An 18,512-nucleotide genomic window follows, 5' to 3' on the forward strand; every position below is an offset into this window, starting at 1 on the left:
GACAGATAACCCCAAGAAAAACACTGGTGAGAAATAGAGTTATCAAAAGTTGTGCCCCCATTGGCTTGGAGAGATATCCTGTAGCAATAAACAGCAGGTATTGTTTACTAATGGCATGACTCATGCACCTTCATTTTCTCATAAACGTGGGTCACAAATGAGGGAGCACAGTATTCCATATTTTAGAGATAAGACTCTAAATTTTCTGGAAACATTGTCATCATTGTCCTGTGTATGTCGACTCGGAAGTATAGCCAAATGAGCTCAGTGATATTTTCCTGAACCGCCCAGGTAACTATGCATAAGATTGAACGTGGGCAGTTTAGCACACCACCTAAAGAGCCCCATTCCCCCAAAAAAGAACCTGTAAAAGGGGCAAACTTATTTATATGCAGTTTGATTTTATAATGTGTTATGGGGTGGGGTGTTGTGGATTGGTGAGGCCACTACTGTATATGCAGATGTGCTACACATGGTGGTCATAACAGAAGTTGGGGGGCATGATGATTGGGCTTAATCTGGGGTGAATGACATCATGACATCATGAGATGGCAATGACACCAGAGATACACTGCATCTCAAGCTGGTTCAGCCCCAGCCCGTCCCACCCTTGGAACATCCATTTTGGGGACTTTAAACTGTTTCCCACAGGCAAGGTTCCAGTGAATGAGCCTCATGCTTACCTGATCATTTGGTGACTGGTGGGAGGCCAGTTGACCTGGGCAGAAGAAGAATTTTCCCCACCACAAGGTGTAAGGAGCAATTGTTCTCTTAGATCGACAGTGGATTTGTAAGCTTATCAGAACTTGAGCCAATAGACATTTTAAAAATAAATTGAATTGTGATCTTTGCAAGTCCACATCTAGCCTAATACCAAGAAATATTTAAAAGAAAGAAAGAAAGAAAGAAAGAAAGAAAGAAAGAAAGAAAGAAAGAAAGAAAGAACATTTTCATGGACAATGAATTCCCAATTAATGGAAGGGAGCTTTCATAACAGATAATTATTTTGAGCACATAAGGGTGGCCCTTCCATTGTGATCACCAAGAAATGATTTCATCCAGGAGCAATTGACCTTTATAGTCATTATGGCCCCAAGATTCTAAACTGTATGATTCTGCCAAGGCTTCAGCTAGCTAGCTGGAACTCCCAACAGATTCAGCCATCACAAACTCAGTACACACTCCAAAATCAGTAATTACATAATGTGTTCTGAGAATGTGATAGAACGCCTGAAGCCAAAGTCATGTTAAAATCAATATGATGTCTCTCAAGCAGTGATGTGCCTTTTAAAGGAAGAAAGTGAAACATGAAATGATTGCAACAGAACACTTAAAATGTATTACATTACAGCTACAAAAGCAAAATTTGCAACTTGCCATGGCCAGGTAACAAGTTATGTTTTCTCTTCCCTTATGGCTTATGATGTAATATCAATATGTCACAGATCTCCACACACTAAAAATGTGATAGATTTAATTGATTGCTTTAAATGAATGAATGAATGAATGAATGGTTAAATAAATATAAATAGATAGATAAAACAAAGACACCTACATTTCAAATAATTCACTTACATGCTCAAATCATTATTGTGTAGCTGAATGATAAAATAGTAGTGGAAAAGAGCTATGAATATATTGAAAAAAATGCTATTGGTAAAATAGTAGATATATCTTCAACTGACAGTAACAACTAACAAAAAAATGAAAGCAATAATTTCCTTTGCTGACTTGTGAAAAGTTGGGTAGTGACCAGTGCTGTCATATGTGCTCTTACCTGAGACACAGCTGATGGAGCCACTTGGTACATAAGGAGAGGGATGGAGCCAATATCAATGAGGAGCAGGTGCTGGTTGGAGATTCAGCCAAGCCTCAGTGGACCACTGGGTGGAGAACAGCATGTACGTCCAACTTTGTTCAAATTAGTGACATATCCAGCAAGTCCTTTCTCTGCTAGGCACAAAGGATGGGTTCTTGTAGAGGGCTCTTTGCAGATTTCACACCTCCTTTCTCACAAACTGGAGAAACCAATGCCTTATTTATATCGCTATATATCCGTAGATCTCAGGGTGGTTAACAACATAAATTCACAATATAAAAAATATAAAAAACAAAGAAAATACAACCAAATAATCTCCCCTTCTATGACACCTTTTTAAAGGGCATCAGATGTCAATGATCCAAAGGCCTGGTTAAACAGGAATATTTTTGCCTGACACATAAGTTGTAGAATGAAGGCGGCAGCCAAACCTCCCTGGAGAGAACATTCCGCAAATGGGGAGCCATTGCAGAAAAGGCCTGTTCTTGTGTTGCTATCTTCCAGATCTCTTGTGGAAGAGGCACATGAAGAAGGACATCAGAAGATGATCTCAGGGTCCAGGTAGGTTCACATGGAGAGAGGCGGTCCATGAGGTCCAGAGGTCCTGAGCCATTTAAGGCTTTATAGGTCAAAACCAGGACTTTGAATTGGGCCCAGAAACTAATTGGTAGCTAGTACAGTCAGACCAATTGGATATAATCCAAAATATTAACATCTGAATAACAGACTGGCAAGTGAAATATTGCTAGAAAATGTTTTAAAACTTCATGTAAATTGAGCCATGACTAAAAAATTCTGAATTAGCTGCAATATCTCAATAAAATACTGTAAACTCTTGAAGGAGTAGCTCAAGGAAGTTATCTCCTGCATGCTAATAGAAAATTTACTCAATGAATAAAATATTAGTTCGTATCTTGCAAAGGTAGAATGTAATATACAATAGTGTTTCTTAATATTATTATCTCCTTATATGAATTGATAGTGGTGTGAATCTTTCACCTGAGAAGCTTAATCTTGTTTTTGTCATCTTGTTTAACAACAACAACTAGAATTATACAGCCAAGGACGATTCTACTATGAAGAAATATTGGAAAGGTTAGAACTACTGAGTGCAGAACTGAATAAAACAACAAGAGATATGGTTCCTTCAGAGAAAAGTAAATCACATTGAGAAATATATGTTTTTACTTTTCTTTTTTAATTTCAAAGAGGGAATCCAACCAAAAGAAAACACAGGTATTTCTCAAAGACAAATATGATAGTAGTTGTAGTATCACGGACATAAATGTGTCATGATATTATATTGTATTATTACAGTGCCATAGACATAGATTTATCATCATCATTATCTTCATATACACAAATAAAATATAATAGTGGTGATAGTAGTAATAACTGGCATAAGCATGGAAGAATGTATGATTATTTCAATTACATGTTCTTTGGTGTAGAGCACAATCCTAAACACAGTCAAAGGTCAGCTGACATTTAAAGTTCCAATGTACTAGCAAAGACCTTAGAAAGCTCCCTGAGCTTTGGTGCCCCACTAGTGGCAGGTGCACTTTGGGGCCAGCCAAAAAGATATGCAAAATCCCAAGTCCCTCATTGCTCCAACACTCCCCACCAACCCACAAAAAGTGCCAGCTGTGGATCCTTGCACATATGTTGCACCTGCCACCATTTTGGAGATCTTTTAAACATTTGTGCAGTATTGCTGCTGCAGATCATTGTAATGTTGATGTTGAAGAAGATGACTTAAATGCTTTGGCCACACACTTCTGACTAATTCTGACCCAGCTATGGTCAAAAAAGTATCAAAGTTCAGCACATGTCCCAAGCAAGCAAGTACCAGCTAGGGTTCCAGTAAGCAGAAAGCATAGTCCTTGCCCTTTCCCCCTTCATAATAATGGAGGGAAATCAAGACCAAGGATGGCAAGTTGCTCTGAAGCAGAACCATAGCACAGTTTAATTTCATCTAAAATTATATGCCTGCCATTCTCTGCATTACTCATAGCAAAGTTGGAAAATTCATGTCGGGATGCTTTATTATCCGGAATAGTGCCCCCAAGTCTTCCATTGTTTTTATTTATTTCCTGATGGTATTAAAGTCTGCATTCATTCCTTAATCCATTCATAGCTTTTCATAGCAAATCTTCCAATGGTACGTGTCAGAATTGCCTTATGATGACTGGAGGAATAAAATGAATGTGCACCTCCTACTAGCATTTGACTTACTGACACAAAGATAGTTTTGCATGATTGAAATTCTTTATTTATTTCTTCAAATGGTTTCCAGGGATGAAGCTTTAAGATTTACATAATACATCTTCCCAATGACATTACAAGAACAAATTAGTCCTAAAAACACTTGAAAGCAGTATGCGTAGGGTGGGAAATTGGATTCTTTATATTGAAGTACAAACACAGAACAAATATGAAACATAGCATTCATATAAATAGGCACACATACACTTAAGAGATAACATTTGATTTACACTGTTAAATGTAGGGAACATTAATCACAAGGTGTTGGTATGATTGCATTCATAGTAAGATATAAGCTTGCAATATTTTGCATGAAGGTGGATGGAATATAAAATGAGGTCACAGTGAGCTTGTTTGCATATAGCACTAACCCACAGTTTAACCACTAACAGTGGCAACACGAGCAGCTGCACAGGCAGTCTGGCCACCATTTTGGAACCTCCAAAATGTCCAAGGCTTAGTATCATTCCAGGACATTGTGAGGAGGAAATTACAACCCCTATCACCCAAAATGGTGAGGAAATTTCAGAGAATATTCCACTAAGTGGCATTCTTTTTCTAGGGGTTACAACACACAAGTGCACGCACACACAGAAAATGTATTCTGAATTTTTTTGGCTCCTTTCCAATGTTAACCAACTTACTACTATCAATGTCAGGAATGGGTTCTGAGAAGCATACAAATTTAATTAATAAATAGCATAGAAATGTAATAAATATTACCAACCCCACTCAAGAATGACATCATTACTTCATACTATTATGGTTAAATAAATCCATGGTGGTGGGCAAATATCAGACTTGTAGGATCTACTTTGTGGTCCCAGGTGTCAGCACAGCCAGGATTTATGAGCAATTGGCCGACCTGACAGAAGCCAGGCTACACTCAGGTCCATCGTGGTGAGACCCGCCACCCTACCCCCCCCCCGCACCTAGCCATTATAGGCCAGTTCAAATTCAAAATTTGTGTAGAGAGCCCTGACTGTCCTAGAAGCCAAAGGAAGAGACAATGGCATCCACGAGCCACATAGGAAGTTAATGGACCCCCTCAAAGGCTGTCCTGGGCCTCAATCATCACTCCCAGTTGATGCCTGTAAGTGGTATTTTCTCTATCTCTTTTTACTAGAATCTTAAGATCTACCAACTGGTGAAAAAACATACAGTGCAATCCTATACTTGCGTATTCAGATGGCAGTCGTAGTAGTAGTAGTAGTAGTAGTAGTAGTAGTAGTAGTTATATTTATACCCAGAATATCAAACATAAAAAGCTTCCCAATACAGGGCTGTCTTCACATATTGGCTTAGGCATTGGTATCCAGACTATAACTGGCTCCTGCCCACCCAGCAGGTAGCCTACAAAGGGTAAACTATGACAGGGGGAGCACCATCAATGGCTATTGACTGGTGCTCACCCCTGGAGCTGCTGGTGGTCCTGGCATGGCCCTAGCCCCTGCCGAGCTTCGGACGAGATCCAGACCCCCGGACTTCTTTAATGGAATACCCTATGTCAGGGGCTCAGGGACTGAGCCACAGGAGAAGGAGGAGATGGAGAGCGAAGGGGAACAATCGGAGGGGAGCGCAGGAGGGTGTGACAGTGACCAGGGAGATTCCCTGAGTCTCTCCAGCGAATCAGAAGATTCCCAGAAGGAGGCCCCCAGGGTCAGGGCAAGGGGGGCCAGTGGGGAGTCGCCAAGCGGCAGCTGGAAATCAGGGGTAGCTTCCCCACCAGAGCGCAGCGGGGGGGGGGGGAGAATCCCACAGATTGGAACAAAAGCCTCCTCCTGCAGGAGGAGGGAGTGAGGCAGGACCAACCACGCCTCCGTCAGAGAGTGGAGGGGCGGAGGAGAGAGCAGGGCCGTCCAGCCTCCCGGAAGGAGAAAGCAGTGAAGGGAGCAGTGTAGCCGTTAGGAGGAAAGTGGGCGGCTGCGCGCGCGCGCCAAGTTCAAATGTAGAGGCGCGAGGGACAGCAGAAAATCCGGATTGGGAGCCAGGTCCCAAAGCCCGCCGGAGACAGGGGGAGGAGTCAGAAGAATCCGCCTCCGAAGAGTCCAGGAGGGTTGGGATCCCAGAGGGCAGGAGGACCCGGAGGCGTAAAGAGCAGAGGGAGGAAAGGAAGAGGTGGAGCAAAGCTCGGGTATTGAACTGGTGTAAAGGAGGGGCGGATTCAGACGGGACTACGCCGGTCTAAGGACTCAGAAGTAGCGCTGCGCGCCACGGATGTCAAACCAACAATGAACCACAATAAAGACTTTTGTTTATAAAGAGCAACTGGCGTTGGTCCTTTGTGAGCTGGGACCTGAGGCAGCCGCTGACACCCTATAACTTGGAGAGGCAGGTGATGGCCACACCTCCCCTCCCCACACTCACCCAAACCAATGCCTAACTGCCAAAACTTACAAAGTTGTGATGATTGCTAAGAGGTAGGTGAAAACCAAGCGGCCACTGTCAATTTGCCATTTTGGAAAAAATTCCTACCCATCCCCCATTCCAAAACAGGCGACCAACCAAAGTACCATGTGTATTAACAGCTTCCTATGTGAGAATAGGAACTGCGGGAGTCAGTGGAAGACAGGAGTGCCTAATGTGCTCTGGTTCATGGGGTCACGAAGAGTCGGACACGACTAAATGACTAAACAATAACATGTGAAAATATTCCACAATGTGGCCTTGAAATTTGCCACCACGCATCCATTTGATAATTGCCGTGCTATAAATGTTTCATAAATATAAGGTCTAATAAAGCTATCAAATGACTAATTAACAATGGTATTTTTCAATTTATGATAGCCATCTCTCTGAACTCAGTGAAATATGTGAAAAAAGACACCCCTGAATAACTAGTATTTTACTCACTTTGAATTTCTGGATAATATCACAATGGACTTGCAATGGGTGTGGATTTGGCTTATTGCCATATGCCTGCCCAAGAATTCATTTTGGTGCTAGTGTTTGACTGACAACTGCAGGTTGCCAAGTGATTTTTGTTTTCCACCCCATCTGCTAGAGTCTATTAATTCACATTTATGTCTCAATGCTGGTGCTTTTCCTTTCCAGATGGCGTATGCAGAAATCAAGTCTTCATGGTGCGATACGAAATAGTAATGTCTAACACGTTCTAAAATAAATTAAATCCAGCATAATAAATTTTAAAAAGAGGCAGCAAATCAGTAGTTTAGAAAAGTTTCGAATTTTCATTTTATGTGTTGTAATGAACTTCATTGCATCTGCCTTTGATTTACAGCTTGGTATAACATTAGGATGCTGTTTATCAGAAGCCCTTTTCCTAATAGGGATTTTTTCTAATTTGCCCAAATGAACATAGGCTAAATAAAAGACAATTTAATAAAAGAAATGAAGCCTTCAAGAGAAGACTCTCTGTCAATTCCTATAGATGGGTATGGACAGAATAAGTTGATAAAACTACGGTGACATCCTACGCTTGGCAAGTGGGGTTAGTTCATCTTAAACTGCTGACTTTCAACAGCAATTCTTTAATAACAATTTATTACAGTGAATCAGGTGCACAGGGCTGAATTGACCTGGCATAGGATATATAGAGATGAGCTGATCACTTAATTCCACCCCATTTCAGTCTCACAGAGCCTCAATCCATTCCATTTTTTTTTAAAGAACAGATAAAAGTCTGCATTATATTTAACACTTTGTATGCACTCTTTACTCAAAATCCGCACTTGCTTTATGGCACATCTACCCATACAATACACATTTTGTATTATGCATCTTTTGCATGAAATATGTATTACTTTGCACACCTTTTGCACACTGGAGGTGCATTTCAAAATCCAGAGAGTTTTTCATCTAACAGGGAATTGCACTTTGATGTATAAGTGTCAGGGTGCTGTCGACAGCTGTGGCCGATTCCCAGGAAGGCAGTGAAACAGCAAGCTTTTTCAGTTCTGTTTATTAATACAATTTACACAAATATAAGGGGAAATAGGGAGATTAAAGGTATAGAGGTGAGGCATCTATCGTATACATTAAAGGCATTTGTTGATGATGTGGTGTTAACATTGGAACAACCTATAGCTAGTGTTCCCCAAGGCAATAGAAGAAATTAAAAGATTTGGAGATGTGGTGGGCTTTAAAATAAACACAGAAAAGACTAAAATGCTGGTGAAAAACATGGAAAAACCAGCTGAGAAATTGAAACCACTGGAAGAAGTAAGGGGCCAAGTTACGGTATCACTCATTACATTATATGTTTAAACTAGATAAGAAAATGGCTTTTTGGACCAAAACTCACAATTTGAATAAAGTTTGTTGACAAAGAAGGAAAATTTATTGTCCAAAATATATAAACTATTATTGGAATGGGAAACAAAAGATGAGCTGGTTAAAGAGTCAATAACTCACTTGGTGATAGATATAGGATATAATATAAACTTAAACCTCTCTGAGAAACTTTGGAAGAATAATCTGAAATTTACTGCATGCTACACACTGAAAGAGAATTATATGAAAATGACCCATAGATCATTTAACTCTGAGTAGATTGGCTAAGATGTATAAAGTGGAATCAGACTTATGTTGGAAACTTTTTCCATATGGTGGACACGCAAAAATGTTAAAGTATGTTGGGAGATGATATATAATGAGATGAAAAAAAATGTTTAAAAAACTCCCCCCCCCCCCCCGAGGCATCTCTGTTAGGGATTATTCAGACAGAGGTTTCCAGGAGTCAGAAGAACTTATTCATGTACGCAACAACAGCGGCTCAGATTTTGTTAGCCCGAAAATTGAAAGTGAGAGAGGTACCTAGTAAGGAAGATTGGCAACTTAAGATGGTAGAAATACGCAGAATTAGGAGGTCTAGCAAGTAGAATAAGAGAACAAGAAGAATGGATATTTTAAGAGGAGTGGATTTTTTTTTGCTGAGCATATTTAAAATAATTGTGCATAGTTAGCAACGCTGGTAGTATTAAAATAATTCAACAGTATAACATATTTTGAACTGATGTAAGATAGGAAAATTAGGGGGATATATTAAAATATGCAGGAATGGTGGAAAAGATAAATGAACCTTGCAAGGGGAGGGAGCGAAGTCAATGAAAACATGGTATAATAAAAGATGCTTTATTTGAAATGCAGAATTTGAAAATTATATATATATATATATATATATTAAAAAAATACAATTTACAGAGACAAATTAAAGATGCACTGTAATGCCTAACATTGCCCTGAGTGAAGCTCCACCCCCTTCTGTGTTACTTCCCTATTCATCTTACTCCTCCTCCTGCCTCTAACGTTGACTGGTACATGACTGTTGCCTCAGAGCTCTCTGTTCTGCTATTCTCAGCGAATGCCTGAGAAGGAATGGGTTCTGGAATACTCTCCAGTGACAGCATTTCATTCACCTGCTGCTCAGGCTCTGTATGCTGAATGTTATCCACTTCTTCTTCCTCCTCCTCCTCTCTCATTATTTCCCATCTTTTGCCCTCATCTCCTTCTGAGGTCTGCCCTGTGCCAAACCACTCCTGGAGGTCTATGCTATCTGCCCTTTCCTCCTCTCTAGGCGATGGGCTGGGGCGGCGGTCTCCACCATTCTTCCTCATCTACCCAGTCTCTGACAGTAAGTCAGTTTGGGAGTGTCATATAAGGTTGGCCTGCTGCAAATGAAAAAAGTGAACCAAACCATTTCACCCCCACCCCTAATTCAATCATCATCATCATCATCATAGACTTTTAATGCGCTAGCCATAGGCCATGGCATCATTCAGAAAAATAACAAAAGGAAAAACAGTAATAACCATAAAAATCATCAGGCACCACACATACAATATAAACCACAGTCACAACTACTAAGATTTTTTGTTGCGTAAAACAGAACAGCAGAAAATTCTCTAGTAAAATGTGCTAAATATACGAATCCCCTTTGCAGTTGACCGCTATTTTATCTAGTTCTTTCCTCCTCCTAGTGAGTTCCATTTGGAAACAGGGGTTATATGAATCGGTCTCTTGGGTCTATCTATAACGGGCACTGCAATAAACAGTGGCACAGGTCCTCCACACAGGGTTGCCCACACAGACAAAGTCTCTCTTCATAATGTACTTTGCCATAGTGTCCATCCAACACCTCCGAGGGCATTGATTGGAATTGTAATTCTGTGAAAGCGATTCTAAGCATAACAAGTGGGAGCTTTGACAGGTAACTGGCCTGGGCATGCTCCATTTTAATAAGTGGGAACCATGGCAAACTCTTGGTAGAAGCCATCATGGTTAGATCCCTTTCTGCATCGGAGCTAAAGAGACAATCTCTTAAGTGCCTCTTGTCCATCTTCATATTCACCTGAAAATCTTGTAATTGGTATTAAAGGTAAAGGTAAAGGTACCCCTGCCCGTACGGGCCAGTCGTGTCCGACTCTAGGGTTGTGCGCTCATCTCTAAGAGGCCGGGAGCCAGCGCCGTCCGAAGACACTTCCGGGTCACGTGGCCAGCGTGACGAAGCTGCTCTGGTGAGCCAGCACCAGCGCAGCACACGGAAACGCCGTTTATCTTCCCGCTATAAAGTGGTACCTATTTATCTACTTGCACTTAGGAGTGCTTTCGAACTGCTAGGTGGGCAGGAGCTGGGACCGAAAGACGGGAGCTCACCCCACCGCAGGGATTCGAACCGCCGACCATATGATCGGCAAGTCCTAGGCACTGAGGTTTTACCCACAGTGCCACCCGCGTCCCTCGTAATTGGTATTGCCCACCCCTAATTATGGCACCTGAATTTCCACTAGTTCCGTTAACCAAAGGTTTGCCATCCAGTCTTGTGTCATTTATCTGATGATAGTATTGATGCTGATGCAGTAGCTTTGTATCATGGTGCTGCATCTGTGTAAATATACTGATACCTGAGTCAACTTGTCATGGCCCAAGTTATGACCTGGTTTCTCATCTTTCAAATTTATGTGCTAGTCTGCATTTGTTTAAAAGGATTTGGAAAATACTTGTCTTTTAGACAGATGAAAAACGCAGTAAAGGCATTCCAGCTCAACATACTAGAAACACAGCTGGTATTCAACACTAGTCCTACTCAGACTAGACCCAGGGAAGTTTTGACCTAGATTTTTTAATATATTTGACAACAAATGTCACACCTGTGCCTGCATTTATGCATGTGCACCTGGAAATATATGAGTGTGCCTGTATAGATGGATGAATCCATTTAAATTTACTAAGTGTACCAAATGTAACAGCCACTGTGCTATAAGGGCAGAATTGTATGGCAGCCACTTTAATCTATAGCACTGTTGCAGTGCAAGCCCCAGAGAATGATAGGCGGAAAGTAGCCTTTATGGGACCAATTTCTGTTTAGTGATCAAGACCGAACCTTAAATCTCCACAGAAATGTAAACAGCCATTCCATTGCTGCATCAGCAAAATCACAAATACATATACATCACAAAAAATATAGTATGCCCAATAATTCTGAAAGCTTGCCCAGCGCTCATTTAATTTAAACTGCAGCATCAAACACAATACCAGTTAAAAACATTTCAGTTTGTGATCTCTTTTCTGTTGCAATACTGTTTTATTTTGTTTTTCAAAGCAAGGAGCATATTTTAGGAACTTATTAAATTTGCTACATGGAACAGATGAAAGTAGCTGAGAGAGATGCATGGCTTGACCCAGCCATAACGCACGCAGGAGGGCTTTGCATCTTCTCTTCAGGGACTTGAGGTATGATCTGCACACAGTAAGTTCTTCTAAATCATGAACTTAGGTGATGCATGATGATAGATTTGTAGCCAAAGCAGAGCCACCGGGAAACATGAGGGAGGTTTCATCATGCTTCATTGAGCCCCGGGTTTTGCAGAAGTAACTTCCCCCCGCAAAAAAAAAAAATCCCCTTTAGAAACACAAATGGTTGCGCAGAATCCTAAGTGAACCAAGCATGCTCACTAGCCACAGAATAGTATCAGTTGAAAAAGTAAAAATATGTATGCATGCGTGGGAGCGGTGCATCCAGGTGAGATGTGCAATGGAGCATCTTGCAGGAGGGCATTATAACTGGCTGTGAGTGAACAGGAGCACTCTTATATGAAAGTGATAATACAAGACAACCTGTGGTATAGCATTGTAGTGCACATAGTCTATTTGCTGCCTATATAAAATCAGTGATAAGCTCTACAGACCTATCCATTATATCCTTGCCTGGTCACTCAACTTCTCATTTATTCCCACTGTCTTACTTTCCTGCATATTGTCATGGACCTAGGGTAAGCTACAAGTTGGTCGGGCAGGGAAGGACTTTTGCTTACATTCACAATTGGATTCACTGATTCCAGAGTTTTTCCCCCACCCCCACCCCCAACAATCTCCAGAGCACCTGCTGTCACTTGTTTGCCCTGTACTATGAGGTCCAAAAATCTTAGCTGCTTTTGTGTTTTATACCTAGCATTGGGACATTAGGCAAGATCCTTCATTGAGAGGTGGGCCTCCTCAGGGTCTGAGACCATTGCTGTACCTCTAGGTTTGGGGGCAGTGGTTATGGGAACAGCTAAGGCTGTTGTCAAATCTTGCTGTCACCTTCCAGTCTCTTCCTAGAAAGGGTGGAACTTTGCATAGAGCCAGCTCATGAGAAATAAAGGAAACAGAATACCTATAATACAGCACTTCATTTTAAAGGAGTGCAATAATATTTGCTTTTACTCTTTATTAAATTTAAGGAAGTATTTTATTAAAGAAGAACTAGAGCTCAAAGTCATCATGATAAATTATAAAATTGTAGGGTAAAGGGTGGGAAGTGGCCTAGGCAGCAAATATTGTTTCTTGGGTAGAAGGTATTCTGAAAGAATTTATACCAAAGAGTTTTGAAGCACTGCCTGCATTTGAAATGTGAGCACCTATTTTGCATTTTTGAAAAAGTTGAGTTTAAGTTTGACATAAGGTTGTGATTGGGAAAAAGGGGGAAACAGACACACACTAGACTCAAACTTTCTTTTTTTTCATATGTGCACCAGGCTTTGCCTCAGCACAATTGAAAACGATTCATAAGTGAAACCGTGAAGGAATTAAGTGGGTGTTTCCAAGTGCCAGTCAACAGAAAAATGAGGAGAAAAAATACTGCCAAGATGACTGCTGGTGTGTGGGAGTGAATAATGGGAAAAGTGAAAATGAAATGACAATACATATCATACATACATCAACTAACGATGGCAAAAGTTTTTTAAAGGCTTACTTTTTACATGTCCTGATAGAGGAGAACAAAAAGAAGCGAACTCACTATTGAATACGGATGTTGTATAACTTTCTGTTGGACCACTTAAATGAAAGTTAACGTCATGTACCCTGTTCTCTCTTTCTTTTCTTTGAAGCAGTTATTTGAAACAGTCAACTTTATACTTGGAGTGTGCATAACTGCAAATCTAATGTACATTTTAGGTGTAGTTTTCCTATTTGAGAGACAAATCCAAAGAAGTGTCAAGGCTGATGACAGATTCAGTGCTGAATGATGTATGTCAGTGGACTGAAGAGATGGCAAAAACTAAAGAGACAATCCACTTGGAAGGTTCCTCTTCTGTGCTAGTTCCATTCAAAGGAATGTGAACTGATTGGCTGCTCACTTTGATGTGACTTGGGCAGGAGCGAGGGAGCTCCTTGGTGGTTTTGGCCCAAAAAGTTTATTTTGGCATTTGAAATGGGAAATAAAGGTAAAGGTACCCCTGCCCGAAGGCCAGTCGTGTCCGACTCTAGGGTTGTGTGCTCATCTCACTCTAGAGGCCGGGAGCCGGCGCCGTCCGAGGACACTTCCAGGTCACGTGGCCAGCGTGACGAAGCTGCTCTGGCAAGCCTGTATCAGCGCAGCGCACGGAAACGCCGTTTACCTTCCCGCTATAAAGCGGTACCAATTTATCTACTTGCACTTAAGGGTGCTTTCGAACTGCTAGGTGGGCAGGATCTGGGACCGAACAGAGGGAGCTCACCCCGCCGCGGGGATTTGAACCGCCGACCATACGATCGGCAAGACCTAGGCACTGCGGTTTTACCCACAGTGCCACCCGCGTCCCCGAAATGGGAAATGGGAACTAACAATTCAATCCTTCCTCTTTTCCTAGGAAAAGAAGCAGGGAAGAAACAAAAAAGAAAAACCAATATAGAAGCACAACCATGTAAAATAAATTCCCAGAGGATTAACTGTGGCCTTTGCATATAAGCACAAAGATGGTCTTACATCACTTTCAGAAGATAATGTGTTTTCAGGCACTTCCCTGTGTTCAGACATGGGAGACATGGGAAACAGAAGTCTACTAAGATAGGAATCCCTCAAAGATATACTTTATATATTAATTATAATGAAGATGTATGGTTCTAATGTGATAGGAAGTAAATGCCAATGCTAGCATATTATAAATCACATGACAGGAGATCAGTGCCAATTCTGGTTCCTTGGTGTGAAGGACCACCAGCTCCCATATGAACCTGCCTGTGCATCATCATCATCATCATGATCAAAAGCAACAGCCATTTTCATAGCACCCCTTTCATCAGAGGCTATAGTTCTTACAGGGTGCTTTGAGATGGGTGTGTACTGCAGCACCAGTGATCCTTATGCAAGCAAGATTTTTGGAGTGTTAACGAGAAGTGATTGGCACTCTGTCAAGGAAAAACCTAATCATTTAGAAACTAACAATCTAAACTGTTCCCAAGTACCTATTTCCAATATCCCAATGGCCTGTTTGCCATATTAAGCCCCCATCTGAAAGCATCCACAGTTAGTTTATTCACATATCCCATTTTCCACAGGTTTATGTTCAAAGTGGTTTAAAAAAACTGCCTAAATACAGCAATACAATAGTCACAACATAAAATTAAAATGATAATTTCACTACAACAATAGTTTTAAAAGGTAAAGGTAAAATACCCCTAACAATTAAGTTCAGTTGCGAATGAATCTGGGGTTGCGGCGCTCATCTCGCTTTACTGGCCGAGGGAGCTGACGTTTGTCCACAGACAGTTTTTCCGGGTCATGTGGCCAGCATGACTAAGCTGCTTCTGACAAAACCAGAGCAGTGCACGGAAACGCCATTTACCTTCCCGCCAGAGCGGTACCTATTTATCTACTTGCACTGGTGTGCTTTCGAACTGCTAGGTTGGCAGGAGCTGGGACCGAGCAACAGGAGCTCACCCCGTTGTGGGGATTCGAACCACCCACCAACCTTCTGACCGTCAAGCCCAAGGCTCAGTGGTTTATACCACAGCGCCACCCGCGTCCAACAACAGTTTGGCAGGTGATAATTCATTTAAAACATTTAAAAGAAAATTAAGGGAGCATAAGCAGGCCAAATTAGCGGTAAAGCTAATGCTAGCAGTAACTATTGACACCCCCACAACTTTAATATCCAGACTCAAAAGGCCAACAGAACCCTCACAGATCTCCTGACAGCTGTTCCTTTATGAAGGCTCCTAGGGCAGGAGGGTAGGACATGGCAGGAAGAAGTACTACTACTCTTTTCTGGGGCTCTTCTGGTGGTGCCCCAAAATTTAGTACCCTTCACTAGAGACAGAGGAACTTGTCAATCCCCCCCCCCACTTTTCCCATTTCCCCCCATATTTTTAAGTTGAGTTCCCCACATTCTCACATCAGGTTTTTTAAAGTCCAAATGAAAAAATTTTCATCATTTTATTGCAAATTTCTCCTAATCATACATTTGTATGCAATTTTCCATAATTTACATTTTTTTCTGTAAATAATTTCCCCTAACATAATGCCTTTTGTACATTATTTTCACCAACTGTACAAATTTTATTTACACTTTCCCCTAACATACACATTTTTGTACAGCTTGCTTCTTCATTTAATTAAGATGCAAGCAGTATGTTTCAGTGTAGAAATGGATGGAAAGTAGGCTGTTCTGTAGAAATTAGGAAGTTTTCCTGATATATAGCATTTGTAAGAAGAACAGCATAAGTCATGTTCTAAGAAGTTAACAGAAAGTCACTGTAAAAACACAGAGCTCAGTTTTAAAATAAGATGTCAAAGCTGATTGGTGACCCTCTGGAGTTGTTGGGTTCCTCGTAAGGCCAAAGTTGGCTTGTACTTCCTTTTGAGGTTATTGATCTTTCTCCACTCAAAGCTAATTGAGCTAAGAGAGTTACAGTTATGTTCTCAAGCGAAAGCTTTTGATTCACCCATAAAAATTTGTGAACCAGATAATCTGGAATGAAAAGAAAATCCCATCAATAGCAACCCCCCTGGACGTTGTAAAGTTACTGAAAACAGAGAGAGACTGAAGCACACCATGGGTTGAGGGAGCTACAGTTTTGCTCATGCAAGGAGTTTCATAGATAAGTTGTAGGCATGATGCCATTTCATGGGCAATCCATGGACAAAAAAGCAACTAATTAATATATTCATATTTTAAACATGGGTATCTCCATTTACTGGTAGGTCTTCATACTCCATTTGGGAAAAAATAGCAGCTATCAACAGAATTATGTCAAAAGTCTGTGAAGCATAGCACAACTGATTATAATGTTTTTTTGCATTATCTTTTGTATCTCTGAGCATATTTCAAACAGATGATCTATGTACCCACCCACCCCCAGAAAGTGGCAGGTGGGGGGGAGGAGATGACAGCAATGATACTTTGAGACTATCTAGTTTTCAACTTCCAGTATAGCCTGTTTGATATTTGACCCTATCTGAACTTTCCGGCTAACGCATTAGGATGACTTCAGATGATCTATCAACCACCCATTCACATGGTGATAAGCTCATCATGGGCAAGCATTTTGTAGACTGATTGCTACTGTTTGCACATGGTGGGGGATGGAATATCCTGGGGAGAACCAACCTATAATGAATGCTTCAATCAGGCTGTCATGTGATAATTGTAATCAATACACAAATAGCATAGATGTGTAGATTTCCCCTCCCTATTTCTTAAGGCCCTGTTGCATTTTTTTCTATTTTTATTTTAGCAGAGGGAACAGTTACGATAGGAACCTGCCCTCTTTACTTTCAGAACCAGTTCACAGAATGCTAGCATGGAGATTTTCACTTTCAAGAGTAGCCCAGCATAGAAGTATCTCATGGAACCTGGTTACAGTAATTGATGTAATCTCGACACTGAAAAACAATGGGACCACAAAATTGCCTGTATAGATGGAAAATTTCCAACTCAAAGAATAGACCAAGATAATGTGTGGCCTCGCTCTCAATTTCTAACAACAACAAACAAAGGCTGAAATTTGGACCACAAAGTGACAGTAGAAGGGCTCATTTAGCCATTGCCTATGGAATATCTTCCCCAGCTATATTCTGCCTATAATGGAAACTGTAAAGGTAAACTGTAAAGGTAAAGGGACCCCTGACCATTAGGTCCAGTCATGACCGACTCTGGGTTTGTGGCGCTCATCTCGCATTATTGGCCAAGGGAGCCGGTGTACAGCTTCTGGGTCATGTGGCCAGCATGACTAAGCCGCTTCTGGCGAACCAGAGCAGCGCACGGAAACACCGTTTACCTTCCCGCCGGAGCGGTACCTATTTATCTACTTGCACTTTGACGTGCTTTCGAACTGCTAGGTTGGCAGGAGCAGGGACCGAGCAACGGGAACTCACCCCGTTGTGGGGATTCGAACCGCTGACCTTCTGATCGGCAAGTCCTAGGCTCTGTGGTTTAACCCACAGCACCACCCGTGTCCCAATTGAAACTGTACAGGGACACAAATCTTTTCCCCAATGAGTGGGAAAGCAGTTCAGGGGGATTTTGAATAGAGCCAAGCCAAACGTGTTGGTTTCAAATCCAGGGATTGCCGAGTAAAATTTGGGCAGGATGATTTCAGTGGGGGAATCAAAGTTTTCTGGAAGGTGTTGTAGGGTTACTCATAGATATTAGTGCTGAGGGGGCTCCACTATTTCTTTATTGTAAGTAAATTGCACCTATCATCAGCTGCTAGCTAGTGGCTGCCATTTTCCTTCTTCCAACAATTTCCTAGATATTTTGGGGGCAGGGGAAGAAATGGCCATCATAACCGCCAAACCTGTGGTGGGCATGCCATTTTCTGTCTACATCAAGGGCATTTGGGTGGTGGTGCATTCTGGGTAGTGGCCACAAAAAGGAGCTTTGCCATTGCTGGGGGTACATTTGGCTCCCATCCTTCCAAAATTCCATCAGAAACAACCTTCCACACAGATATATTTCCTCATCATCAAAGGATCTTATCTATAACAGCAGAACTATTAATGTGCCGAATGCAATAGAAGCTGCAGCTTCTATTGATTTTTATTGACTGAAACCACAAATTAGTGGGATCATCCTTCATGGTTGAAATCACTGTTACAATAGGTTTGTGAGCCATACTACTGTGATTTCTGCTCTCCCATCCCAAAACTGTGAAGTCTGCAGATCAGCTGCACCTATCTTTCTGACATTGGAAAGAAAATTCTTGACATAGAAAGGAACAGTTAGGC

This window comes from Podarcis muralis, chromosome 9, assembly GCF_964188315.1.
Source record: "Podarcis muralis chromosome 9, rPodMur119.hap1.1, whole genome shotgun sequence".
Classification (NCBI taxonomy): domain Eukaryota; kingdom Metazoa; phylum Chordata; class Lepidosauria; order Squamata; family Lacertidae; genus Podarcis; species Podarcis muralis.